Below are 14,927 nucleotides of genomic sequence, written 5' to 3'. Positions count from 1 at the left end.
TTGGGATTTGAAGTCAGAAGAGGACAAATTGCCCCTGTAGCTGCTAACGTCCAAGGAATTAGGAAACCCCGACCCCCCACGACGAGGAAGCAATTACAACGATTTTTAGGGATAGCAAGGATTATACCGACACTTTTGCCCTAACTATTAGGTTGCAGTCGGTCATTTGAGGGATTTGACTAGCCCTAGGAAAGAAGATTGTATGAACCAGACAGTGTCAGGAATCCTTTGACAGAATAAAGGCCATATTAACTTCGAAAACGTTACTGCAAGCGCCATATTTTAACAGGAAATTTCTTATCCAAGTTGATGGGTCGGACAATGGGACTGGAGCTTTCCTATTACAAAAGGCAAGGAAGGAACTTTCCATCCTGTTTGTTTTATTTCGTCGAAGCTGGAGAAGCATCAATGACCCTACTCGACTGTTAAACGGAAACTACTATTGCTAATTACAGTGATAAGAAAATTTGAAGTTTATGCAAACAGACCACTGAAAGAAGAAATCAAATTTTTGGGGGATCACAATCCTTTAACTTTGTTAATAAAGTGACGAATAATAATCAAAGGTTAACTAGGTGGTCATTATATTTACAACCATATTTTATTAATGTGACGCATATATCAGGTGAAGGTAACTTGGTTGCAGAGTATTTGTCGAGTGCTGAATTGTGGATTCCCGCCAGGAGTAAATAATTCTTTCGGGAGGAACTACCTTACGAAGCTGGTCTAGCATAAGAGTAAATATTTTATTCATGTATTTCATTTGTGTATTTAAGAGATGTATAGCCAGCTCATAAGGTGAGTTCCACTCATGTAGGTTTCAGTAATGTATGTAAATTGCATAAGTCCTTTGTCATTCATTTAATTGTACATTCCTTCAGTTCTGTGTGTTTTTATTTTCTTTATTTTTTTAAAGAATTAAATTTTTATTTAACATAGTTTTGTTACAATGTTTTATGTAAACTTTACATATGCTGAATGACACACGCAATGTATGACCTACGAGGGATTACGTAATATTTATGTTTCGTTGTGGTTGGAAAGTACATGAAAATTCTAGAATTAGATGTACTCTTTTTTTATTATTACAAGAGGAAGGTGGAGTTAGCTGATATAGGGTTATTAGCTTTTTATGAAATTACTATGTTGGCAACCATATGCCACTAGAGCCATCTCCACCACTCGACGACAATGATTTACTAGAAAATTTTTGACAAATTAAGTCAATAAATATAGGACCTAGCAATGCATAAAAAGCAAAAAGGCAGTTTTTTGCTTCAATGTAAAAACAAACTCGAAATCATTTTCATTGTCGTTTTAATTGTATCCCTTTTACAAACTTTTCTAAGTCACATAAAAAAAGAGAACAAATATGAGATTATGTGATTAAGTGAAAGCGAAGGCTCCCAACTTGTCTGTGAACTCACTTATCCTCAGCTCAGGATTACTGGCTCTCCATTTCTTGATCCTCATTAAAAAGAACGATAAAACTCGGATTGCAGTTGGTGAGAAAGGAAGAGATAGAAGGGTAAGACCTAAGCAAACTATAAGTATCTCTATAAATAGGAAGAATTTTCAAGTAAATATGACAAAATTACAATATTAAAAAAAAACTGGAAATTATATATTGTAAAAATCATAAGTACAGTTTAATTTAAGGAAGGATTGGAGCAATACAAAATGTTTACCATAACAAGAAATTTGATCATCAACCATATATATATATGTATTATATATATATATATATATATATATATATATATATATATATATATATATATATATAGATTATATATATATATATATATATATATATATATATATATATATATGTATATATATATATATATATATATATATATATATATATATATATATATATATATATATTATATATATATATATACATACATACATACGTATATGTCATAACCTAATCACTTCTTCCAACTCATCAACGTCAACTTCATTAAATGTAGGTTTTATGCCAAATTCCTTTTTATTTACAATTCGATTAAGCCAACTGCTTTATGGCCTATGCAATTTGTTTAACTTCTCAGTAATCATAAACTATCATAATTTCTAATGTTACTCACAATACAGTCCGTAACATCTGCAAAACTGAACATGTACGGTCAGCCCGTGTATAAATACATATGAGTATGATCAACAAGAATAATAACAACTGGACAGTCGCAATGTCTGATGAAAATGTAAATTTCTTAAGCCTCTCTGTAGTTACCCATACTCTCTGCTTTATTTTTATAATGATCCAGTGGATATTATTATCATTATTATTTTTACTAACCAAGATACAATCCTAGTTGGAAAAGCAAGATGCAATAAGCCCAAGGTCTCCAATAGGGAAAAATAGCCTAGTGAGGAATGGGAATAAGTAAATAAATAAATGATAAGAAAATATTAACAATAAATAATTCTTAAAAACAGTAACAACGTCAAAAAAGACCTGTCATATATAAACTATAAAATGACTTATGTAAGCCTGTTCAACATAAAAACATTTGCTGCAACTTAGAACTTTTGAAGTTCTTTTGATTCATCTACCCGATTAGGGTAGTCACAGCTGGAATAAAACTTCTAGAATACTGTTTTGCATCGAGCCTCATGATGTAGAAGGCCTGGCTATTAGAATTAAGTGCCTCCCTAGTATTACGATCAGGATGAAATTGTCCAGGAAGATCTGAATGTAAAGGATGATCAGAGCTATGAAAAATCTTATGCAACATGCATAATGAACTAATTGAACGACGGTGCCAAATATTAATAACTGGATCAGGAATAAGAAATTTAATAGATTAAGTGTCCGTCCAACTAATTGAGATGAAATTCAGCAGCTGAAGACCAGATAGAAGAACAATACTAAAAGCAAGGTAGAATGAAAGAATTCAAACACTCCTTTGGAATAGATAGATCTCCGAAAATCTTGAAAATCTTTCTCAATAAGGCATTTTTTTTTTTTTTTGGCAATGGAAGAGAACACAGATCTTATTTGTTTCTCAAAAGTAAATTTGCTGTCGAGAATCGCACCTAAAATTTTAAAAGTCATACAAATTCTGGCCACCAAAATTTAGTGCATAAGCCATATGGTAACCACGAATTTCGAGGATCATTAAAATGACTCAAGAAACAAACATCACGAGAGACTGTTAGCATGGGAGTCACAGTTGTTGTTGTTTTTTTTTTTTTCTGCCCTAATAGTTGGCGGAAGACATCTAAAGTATTCTATTTGATACTAATCGTTCATCACAGTTTATTATCTATTAACTTAAAAGAAATGATTATTCGTTATCTCCTACTATCAAACCCTTAAGATTATATGTATATATGTCACATATATGCAATCGTTTCTCATCTAAAATTAATGTTGCAACAGGAGAACAAGTTTTCTTCACTCTACACCCATTTCATAATTTCAAAAATTAAAGTTGATCTTATTCGGTTGGTTGTTTAGAATAATCCGGAAATTCATTAAGGAATATAAGTAGCCTACTCTCCCAGTAGACTCTGTCCGGTCAATCTGGAACAGCAACAATAACAACAAGTTCCGATTTCCTTATGTTTTTTTGTCAAAAAAACAAGTTTAATAATTACCTCATAAAAAAACCCACCAGAAATCCCGATGTTTTATGAATATTCATATATATGAATGTTAAAAGGGAGACAAAAAAAAAAAAGCACCTTTTCGAATATTCTTTCCTTGCAGTAATGCTCAGCTAAGCTTTATAATGAAGCCTAATCGGGCTGTAATAGGATTTCCTAACTCATGCAAAATTTCTTCGCTCTTTCCGCAGTCTGCTAGATGAGAAAATTGCCTTAGAGGAGCAAAATACCCTTTTCTGGTAAAAGAAAAAAAAAAGGATACCGCATAATTTTGAATTAGATAATAAGAAAATTTTGATGTTTTTAAAGATTTTATCAATAGTCATGTGGCATTGCTTCTAAATTCCCTTTCTATGTATTATCCTTTTAAAATAACTGTTGTCTTTACTTAATATACATGCACACCCCGTTGTTAATCTTCTAATCACTGCATTTGCCTGTTACCGGCACTCACTATGTAGTACCGCAACAGAATTTAATATTACCAATCCGTCACTAAGAGAACAATATTTGCATCATATTACAAAACGTCCCATCCTAACTCGCAAACAGCTCAGCTTAGTCAGATTCTCATAAAACAATTCTATTTCCCTATTCTTTTTTATCGACAGATGATATCGAATGGTTCTTACACATTTTTTCGTCCTAGATTTAAAGTTATCTTTGTAATGCTAGAGATACGCTCGTACACTCTAATAGTATTTCTGATTTCTTTACATTGCCCTGTCGTTATTACTCTCCCCTCGCTCTGATAACTCGTTCATGGCTGTATTTTCCTGCATCATTGTGTTTACATTTTTTTATGCCTTTCTTGACTGTAACAGGTTTTATATATACTCCTGCTCCGTTCAAATAAAGTTAATTGCATTCGACTCGTCTCTAAGGGTACCCTGACACTTGCACGAATTTCTGGCACGCATTGGCACGCAAAATGCGTGCCAGTGCGTGCCACTTTTGTGGCACGCACTGGGAGGTTCCCACACTGATCACGACAAGTTCACAACACGTTCACGCATAGTTCACGACAAGTTCACGCCACGTTCACGACTTGGCACGCATTGGCACGACTAGTTCACGGCAAGTTCACGACACGTTCACGCATCTTTTGGCATTGTCACGTATCATTCACGCATCGTTCACGCCAGTTCACGTCTTGGCCACGCCAAGTCGGGGGTGAAAGTTAGTGAAAAATCAAGTGCAAATTCCTTAGATTCGTGCCTAGGCCAATGTTAGTGTAAGTGTGAATAACAATTTTGCCGATAGACTTACTCGAAGGGTAATCTTGTAGATTGTGTGGGAGAATAAAGGAATAGTTTTTAATATATTATAAAAGAGCAGAATAGATGAATTTGAAATGTATTTATCTAATGGTGTATCTATATAGGCCTACATCTGTAGTAGGCCTACATTGTCTATATCTCTGTATTTGAATTGTCTCTTTATGTAACCTATTATGTTTTGTGCTTTCTTTTCAGCTTTTATGCTCTGTTTGGTGAACTTCAAATCCTTGCTGATAATAATACCGAGAGAGAGAGAGAGAGAGAGAGAGAGAGAGAGAGAGAGAGAGAGAGAGAGAGTAGGAGGCCCACGAGAGATAATGTATATAGTATATCTGTCAATTTTTATGGTTTTGTCCAAACCGCCTCCCAGGTCTATCCTTCCCCAAACTCAATACAGAGAGAGAGAGAGAGAGAGAGAGAGAGAGAGAGAGAGAGAGAGAGAGCTATCAGATTTTATGTTCCCTAAGTCTTAAATGATACATCAAAATATTGAAGCTTATTCTCTCTCTCTCTCTCTCTCTCTCTCTCTCTCTCTCTCTCTCTCTCTCTCTCTCTCTCAATTAAATAAGGAAAGGGGAGAGGTAAAAGAATATATTGTCATTATACAGATTTTATCTTTGATGATTATGAGGAAGTAAGGATAAATCCATTGATTTAATTGCCACGCACTGGCACGCATCCTCCCGCACTGTTCACGACGCGTTCACTCCAGTTCGCGCATCGTTCACGACTAGTTCACGCCAATTTTGTCGTGACAATGCGTGCCACAAACTTTGAACATTTCAAAATTCTCGCCACGCATGGCATGCCTGCCACGCACCGTTCACATGTTCACGCCAGTTCCCGCATCTTTTACGCCAGTTGACGACAAAAGGCGTGCCAATGCGTGCCACAAATTCGTGCAAGTGTCAGGCTGGCTTAAGTTACAACCCAACTGCTCACTTGCACAATATATTCCTGTGTGTGCATTTTGTCAGGGTCACTTTTTTTCAGGACGTCCATCGGATGTTAAATTATTAACCTTCTTAAAGTACTCATATAGCTAAAACTCCTTCCTCAATATCCCTACCCAATTAAGATTGAGAAGTGAATCAATTGGGACTTTAATTAGCTTCAGTGGATTCTAATTCCCTATAGCGGACTCATTCACAACTCTAATCAGGCCTATAATGATACCTTATCCTGAGGAGAAAATGGTCTTATAACTTTCGATGAGAAATTACATGTATGATTTTTCTTTATAAATGATAAGATACAATGCCAATGACCCTTACTTTGAAACCCCATTTTCGTTACAGCGATTCATACTCTTTTATGAGCAAATTTTCTGGTACTATTTTACTAATATTCTGACACAGCAGATTTCAAATTAAGTAAAGCATTGGACACTTCCCAAACTTTACTGACAAATTATTTTTTCGCTTGATATCAGTAATCTGGAAATTGTCCTCAAACTATAGTGGACAAGGTAAACAAAAAGAAAAATCTTGATATTCCTAAATTTACAAACTAAATTAATAATGATATTTGTTAATCTGATTACATTTTTATCAACACTTTTCTTGCATCAATTATTCTTTACCTTGCAAATTTGTGGTGAATATTCTTTACCTTAATTTAAGATGTAACTATTTCTTTTTATGTTTTCTAAGGAAATGAGTTGTTGATAGAAAGTGCAATTGCTGAGGAGAGTGGGCTGGTTATTGATACTATACAAAAACTTCAAAACTGATAAAAAGTGCTTAAATTTTTTTTAAAAAAGGACAAAGTTAATACTAGTAAAAGAATCCATGATAATAGAGCATCATGGAGTTGGAAGGATAGAAGTATTTAATTGATAAAAATAACTAGGTATGTTTATAATGGAGTTAGTCAAGTTGAGGAAAGAGTACGGTTTCAGCATGAGTGAATCATGAATGGTAGTAAAATGTCCAGATTATTTTTTGAAAGGCAAAATGGGATTGTGTGAAATCCTCTTTTAGCCAATACATCTTTAGATTTTAAATCTAATTGAAAGCTGTTATGCTGATCTACTTGCATATTGTACAGTACGTTGTGTAAAGAAGAACTTATGGTGAATGGAAATCGTTTGTTGGTTTTTTAATATAGAAAGAACATATGACAATCGGTAACAAAATGAAGTATAATAAAAATTTCGTAAGCTTTAGAATAGTTGGTGGATAAGGCATTGTGAAAGGGGGTGCCCTAATCTCTTAATAGGATAGTGATACATGCAACGTTACGGGGAATGACATAGTACTGATGAGGTGTATAAGAGTATGAAGCTTTTAACCTATCACTTATTTTTATTCTTCTAGAGAGAGAGAGAGAGAGAGAGAGAGGAGAGAGAGAGAGAGAGAGAGAGAGAGAGAGAGAGAGAGAGAGAGAGAGAGAGTAAAATTCTGGAAAATGAAAAAGTATTTTTTGAAGTGTTTTTCCGGCCGGCACAGAGACCGAAGTAAATTTCGTTACTTTAAAGTATAGCGATTGCTTTTAGTGATTTTCGACGCTAATGGAACTATTTTTCTTTGTAGTAAAATTATTCATTTCCTGATGTTCCACTCCTCTTTTCCTATATAGTTTCCGTGAGTTGTTTAAGAAAATATCCTAAGAATCTTGCTGCAGCCAGCTGCCTAAATCTACACATTGAAAGCAACCCAAATTCTCTTTTAGAGTTTTATTTAGGCTAGCAAACAACAGAAATTAAATGGTTTATATGATATATTTCCTATGAATTTTTGGGATATTTGTAGTTCTATGTAGGGCTGAATGTTTCATTTGGAAAAATATCAAGGTAGAAATCCATTAATATGCCTTGGCTCCTATCACAGGACCGGTAAATGATGTCATGAGTAAGACTGGGAAGAAATCGAGGAATGATTGGCCTTCCCTTTTGCTGAATCTTCCCCTCTTTGTAAGACCTCGCCAGCTGGAATTGAGCTGTAGCAGCTCTTTCCTCAGATAAACTGTGAAACGTTTACGTTTCCAGAAAACTAAAATCCCTATCTACAACACCACATGCAATCAATGCATAGCCTCAGCATCAATAAGAATGCATCTATTTTGAAATATGCGTGTGCAACTCTTTTTAAAAGGGTTGCTATACAACAGGTCAAACAATTTAGATATTTATGGTCTTTTATAAGTCAAGATCTAAGACACATTTAAAGTCCAGTGTTATACGGATTGAAAACGTTGGATACAAGATGAAAAGAGGAACTAAGCTTAAAAGAACAGAGATGACAATGCTGGTTGAAAGATTGGAGAATGATGAAATCAGAATAATGGAAGGCGTTAGGACGATTACATTAACGATGAGAGTATAGTTTGGGCAGGTAGTGAGGAAGAATGATGGAGAAGGAGTGGGGAACGCTTGGGAAACCTATTATGGTTAGGGGGAAAATCACAAGAAAAGTAAAATATTGGATGGTGAGATAAGGTAAATAGTCGAGTACAAATAAGGTTTAACCCTAAAAACTGGCAAGAAAAAAGTTTTTACTGTATCTTGATTAGTACACTAAAATTTTACCAAAATGCAAGCACTACATAACTGTGAAATCGAAGATGGACGCCGATGCATAAAAAGTGTAATTGACTTCCTTAGTATTCACGCTGCAATGATAGATAAGATGTCTACACCTAGGTTTTTTCGGCCAAAGAATACAATGGAAACAGTCAAATTTCCTTATAATCATCATAAAATGAAACACAAGATGGTAAACAATATTGGCCACCGATTTGTAGATATATCCTAAATTTAATGTATAATATCAATATATACAACACATAAAGTAACATTAACATTACATCACTTATGAAAGTAGTGTGTTTGGTTGCTACCAGACTTTTGAAAGTCTCATCTTAATAATATGATAATCTTACCATCTATTTAGTGCATACATGTTTCATCAGCAGTCTTAATACATAGATTCTAATTGATAGTCCTCATATTCCTCTTCACTGAATATGATATGATTGTATGGATTATCACAATTTTCTAATTCGCATTGTCCATAGGCAGGTGTACATGGTATTCAAAACATCCTATAACTATACCGTGATGATCACCTGGCATATTTGCAGTTACAATATATTATCTTCAACAGATTGTTTTTAGCTGCATTCATGTCTCTCTTTTTCCAACTTTACAATATTATCTGATAATAAGAGTGGAAGACAGCTGTGAGTAGATGTTCTGATGCTACAAAACATTTTGAAGACAATTTTCTTAGACAGGGTACTATGTCACAAAGATGTCAGTGACTGCACCTTCCCACCAAATATTACGCCACTAGCTTTGCTCCAGTGTGTTCAATTACTTTTTGTTCTTAGTTTGGAGAGAGGAATTGATTAGCACAACATTGCAACGCATAATTACCTTTGACTAACTTTTGAAATTCAACCCTTTTCCTACAACAAAGATGCACGCTCTAACATCACCTCCAGTAAAAGCATGGATGAAAAGCAAAAGAGAGCATAGTTTATTTGCTAGGACTGATTTAGGACTGTTGATGTGGCACACTGATGTGGCTCATTATTTATCCGACCTGAAAAAAATGGCCCCTGCTTTCTCCCAGTGCATAATGAAGGAGTAAAATCAATATAGTGGTATGGAATTATGATGCTTTAACTGCAGCTTCAGTAATATCTATGTTAGTATCACCAAGTGAGTTGATGATAACACATGGTTTTTTTTTCTCCTAAGTTTAACATTGATCAGATCAATTAAGCCTTGCTTGTTGATATCCCTCAACAAAAACTATTCCTTCTTACCGGAGAACAAAGTCTGCTATAACACTAACAACAGGATGAAAATTCTGCCTTAAATGCCTTCGCTGAATGTTGTCCTCGATTGATGAACCTCTATTATGGCCATCAAAAACTGGTGAATTCCTTCTATGACTCGGCTATTCCACTATAGCTATCTCCCTTCTTCGAGGGTACTCAATGAACATAGTGTTCTATCTGAGGAGTGGATTAAGGTTGATCTACACCTGCCTCTTTCCAAAGGTCTGAAATAGCAGGAACGAGGTTTGGTTTATCTGCATTACGAAATACATTTTTAATCTCGAAAAGAGCTTGAGGGAATTGGCTAAGCTCATATCATAAAACATCTTCCAGTGACAGGTCACCTGTTTCTGCCACTACCAATAATCTCTGAAATAATATGGCAGGATCAATACTTTGATCTGGTGAGACCTTGATTGCAAAAACATTACCAAGCGTTATAGCTTTATTTTCTCTCTTAAAAGAGTATCTAAAACTGGGCTGCCTAATAATATTTTCATTTGTTATCTTTCCAGTTGACTCCTATTCAAGAACATTTACATTGGTATTTGGCACTACACTACTGACTACATGCTACAATGAGGAGTCTTCCTAAAAGTGTGAAGAAGATAGTAATTTGGTCTTGAGGTTTTGTAGGTCTGAAGCATCCCTCCTCATCCTTGCTTTGGTCAAATCTTTATGTTGATCACTGGTAGTGTAGGAAAGGTCCGGTAATTCCTGCAATGCCATGTTTACTCAGCAGTGATGGAAGCTGATATTGTCCACAATGATTTCTGTTCTCCTGTCACACTACTTCCCTGAGTCAGTCCAACTGATATTTTAGTGACCTCATTAAAGTTTGTTCAATAGCTAGAGCAGTTCTAAGGCCTGCCCAGTACCAATCACTACGACAGATTACATGATAACCAGTGGAAAATTTCTGAAACACGTCTGGATGAGTGAGCTCTGGTTGCTCTATCTATTGGACATGGAAATGTGCAGACTTGAAGTAAATATAGAGGCTAACTGGTGCAAATATTGGGCGAGACTTAGAAACAGCTCTCAAATGTAGTAATCCAGATCTGATATAATCTGCCAAGATCAGTCTTCTTGCAAAGCTTCCAACATCTGATAATTAAGCCACAGATGACTTGTCTTTGACCTATCACTAAGTTTTGACTTATATTTTCCCCATTCCAGTTGGATTTTAACCACGGAATCTGATGTCATAATACTTCCCAAGGATGGTTGACCTGACAACAATGAATATACATCCTCACACTTAGCAACTGAAGAGGTGACCTCTGGTCTGTCATTAACTAGATCTGAAACAATAATGTGGTTCAGTAATTTGTGTATAATCAGGTGACCACGGATAGCTCTCAAATCCAAATAAAGAAGTGAAGTATTAAGATTCAATAAAGAGCTACGAACCAAGAAAATCATTTATATCAACGAAAAATCTTAATACAAAAGAACGGAAGTAAAAGGGGCTCTTACATTCAATCATTTTGTATGATAATTGGTTATATGGGCCCCTTCACTGATTTTAAAGACTATATGGGATAGTCTTTGCATTTAATTAACAGAACTTGGTAGGAATATCTTTAGCTCATTTTACTGGTAGGTAAAAAACAGCGTACAAAAAAGTTGTATAAAGTCTTTTCACTTCAACTCTTTTTTTTTTTTTCAACATATGGATATTTTTTTTTCAAAGTAATACTTATCATATACCTTTAATTTGTGTGTGGCCAAAGATCCAGGTATATACTACGCAATCTCAGTGAGGTATAAAGGAAAAATGAGCATCATGTACAGCGGACAAGGGCTATTAATTGATTCGTCATTGGTCAGCTTTCAAACCATGGTTTGGTGCCACTTACCAGCTAGGATGAAACTGACTATAGCTAAGCTATAATCCTAGTTGGAAAAAGAAAGATGCAATAAGCCCAAGGGCTCTTAAAAGGACAACAATCTAGTAAGGAAAGGATATGAGGAAATAAATAAACAATATGATAATTATTGAACAATCAAAATAAAATATTTTCAAAACAATAACAGCATTAAAACAGATATCCTACATATAAAGTATAAAAAGACTTGTCAGTCTGTGCAACATAAAAATATTAGCTACAAGTATGAAATTTTGAAGTTCTACCGATTACACTACATGATTAGTAAGATCATTCCACAACTTGGTCACAGCTGGAATAAAACTTCTAGAATACTGTGTAGTAGTGTGCATTATGAAGGAAAAAACCGACTATTATATGAATCAACTGCAGACAGAGTATTACAAACAGGATGGAACTGCCTGGGAAGATCTAAATGTCTAGGATGATCAGAATTATGAAAAATCTTATGGAACAAGCAGAACGAGCTAGTTGAAAGAGGGGGCCAAACAAGAGAATAATACTTGAAACAAGGTAGAATGGAAGAATTTAAACACTTCTTCTGAGTAGATAGATCACCGAAAATCCTATAAGACTTTCTCAATAAGCCAATTTTCATGCAATTGAAGATGACTGACCTACTGTATTTCTCAAAAGTAAATTGGCCGAAGAGAATAACACCTAAACTTTGAAAGAATCATACCACTGGAGGGATAAAGAAACATTGTCGATGCTAGGATCCGGATGTTAAGAGCCACTGTGCTTGACCTACTTATAATCATACTTTGAGTTTTGATAGGATTCAACTTTATGCACAATAATTTGCACAATACTCTATAAAAGGATTCAGCAACCTCAGATTTACATTCAGGAGATGGAATTGACGCAGAGAGAGTAGCATCTTCTGCTTCTGCAAGAAGCTTGTTTTCTAGACCAAACACATGTCATAAGTATAAAGTATGAAAAGTAATGGGCCAATAAGACTACCATGAGGAACACCACATATGACATTCATATACTCACTATGGTGCACACAAACAACAGCTCTTTACGATCTATTACATAAGCAATCAATAATGATGCTAAGTTACGGCCCGCACACTCCAAACTGTTTTAGTTTGTAAACAAGGGCCTCATGATTAACACGGTCAAAGGCAGCACTAAAATAAAAGCCAATCATACGAATTCCTGTCTAATATTAAGGGATTTGTGTAGAGCATTAGAAATTGTAAGAAGGGCATCACATGTTCCAAGGTCTTTACGAAAACCAAATTGCATACTAGGGAACAGATGAATACATTCAGCAAACAGATTTAGACATTTTACCGAAATACGTTCAAAAACATAAGACAATATGGGTGCTATGGAAATTTGGGGGTAATTAGTTATACTTGAGCTACCATAAACACATTAACATAGTGGAGTAACATTACCCGTACTCCAACAAGTGCTAATAGCCCTTCTTCTTGCCAACTTGCGAAAAATAAAAGATAACTCTGTAGGTAAGAAATATGCAGTTTTTATATGTTAAAACATGTGTAAGCAAATTTTAGTGCGAGAGAGAGAGAGAGAGAGAGAGAGAGAGAGAGAGAGAGAGAGAGAGAGAGAGAGAGAGAGAGAGAGAGAGAGAGAAAGAGAGAGAGAGAGAGGGAGAGAGAGAACAAATGCATGACAGTCTTTTAAAAAAAGTTAAAGTTTGTTTCTCAACTAAATAAAAATAATGAAGAAAACAAATCTCCTATTTGAGTCTGATTTTACGAATATTTTTCCCCTAAAAATGAGAATATATTGTTGCAACCTTCATATGTTTTTTACTTGTCGAGAGAAGAAAGGTTCCCTTTATGAATATGATGAGATGAGAGATACCAAGGAAAAGGTGTGTGAAGTAACTATGATTCTTCAATTTCAACATTAGAATGAATTTATATTCATGAAATCATTTATGGTTTATACCATTGTGCTTATTATATCTCCTTACAACAACAACAACAACAACAACAGTAATAATAATAATAATAATAATAATAATAATAATAATAATAATAATTCATTTGGAGAAAAAATGCTCTATTAGATGTGATATATTAACAAGGATTGATGCATCAGTTACGTTAAGAAACACACACACACATGTGCGCACAAACACACACACCCACTCACACACACACACACACACACACACACACACATATATATATATATATATATATATATATATATATATATATATATATATATATATATATATATACATTTATATGTATATATATATATATATATATATATATATATATATATATATATATATATATATGTATATATATATGTATATATATATGCATATATATATGCATATATATATATATATATATATATATATATATATATATATATATATATATATATATATATATATGTCACGTGAATATTATAATCAAAGACTGTTATGGCTTAATTCACTAGGGTGAAGTAGACCGTTCCCTTTTAACAAGGATCACATACAAGACAAATGGCAAAGAGCAGAAAGGAAACTATTTTCTTTATAACATAGTATTTATTACCAAAAAACCTTAGCCTAAACAATACCAAACTAACACGCAAATACATATCGAACACACAGCAACGTATAACGTAATTAAATTTGACCAAGGCAAAATAGTAGGTACAAGACTTTCGGTCAACACCTAAAAAAAAAAACAGAAAATAAAAATGTTTTACAATGGCAACACCAATTACACCCAAAACTAACATATCAACACAAAACCACAATACTTTCTAGTCACGTTTCATTAACATATTAAACATTTCATTAACATATAAAACAAAATTATAAAGTTACCTAAAAAAAAAAAACCACGGAGAGATAAAGCACACGTAACAAAAGGTATCACCACCCAAGACGTATTACGATAAATGCTGTCCGCTCCTAAATTAAAATTACTCGCATAAACAAACAATAATTATACACACTTTCTATATACAATATAGAATAACCATAGAACCTAACAACATGTCACGAAGATTACCTTGGGATTCTTTCAGTGTATGTAAGGGCTACTGAACCACGTCCTTATACAGCCCCAATACTCCTCAAAGCAGAGCATCACTTTGCTTGCCGACGAGCTTCCGACTCCCGTAGTAAAAATCTCGGCTACGTTATCGCTTCGTTAACAAGCCGCAGCGAGAGTCAAATGAGTGAGCAGCACTTTAAATACCTAACAGGCAAACGTCCTAATACATGTCATTATATTACATGACAATATATATATATATATATATATATATATATATATATATATATATATATATATATACATATATATATGTATATATATATATATATATATATATATATATATATATATAT

This window comes from Palaemon carinicauda, chromosome 5 (genome assembly GCF_036898095.1).
Source record: "Palaemon carinicauda isolate YSFRI2023 chromosome 5, ASM3689809v2, whole genome shotgun sequence".
NCBI lineage: Eukaryota > Metazoa > Arthropoda > Malacostraca > Decapoda > Palaemonidae > Palaemon > Palaemon carinicauda.
Note: the sequence above shows the minus strand (reverse complement) of the source record.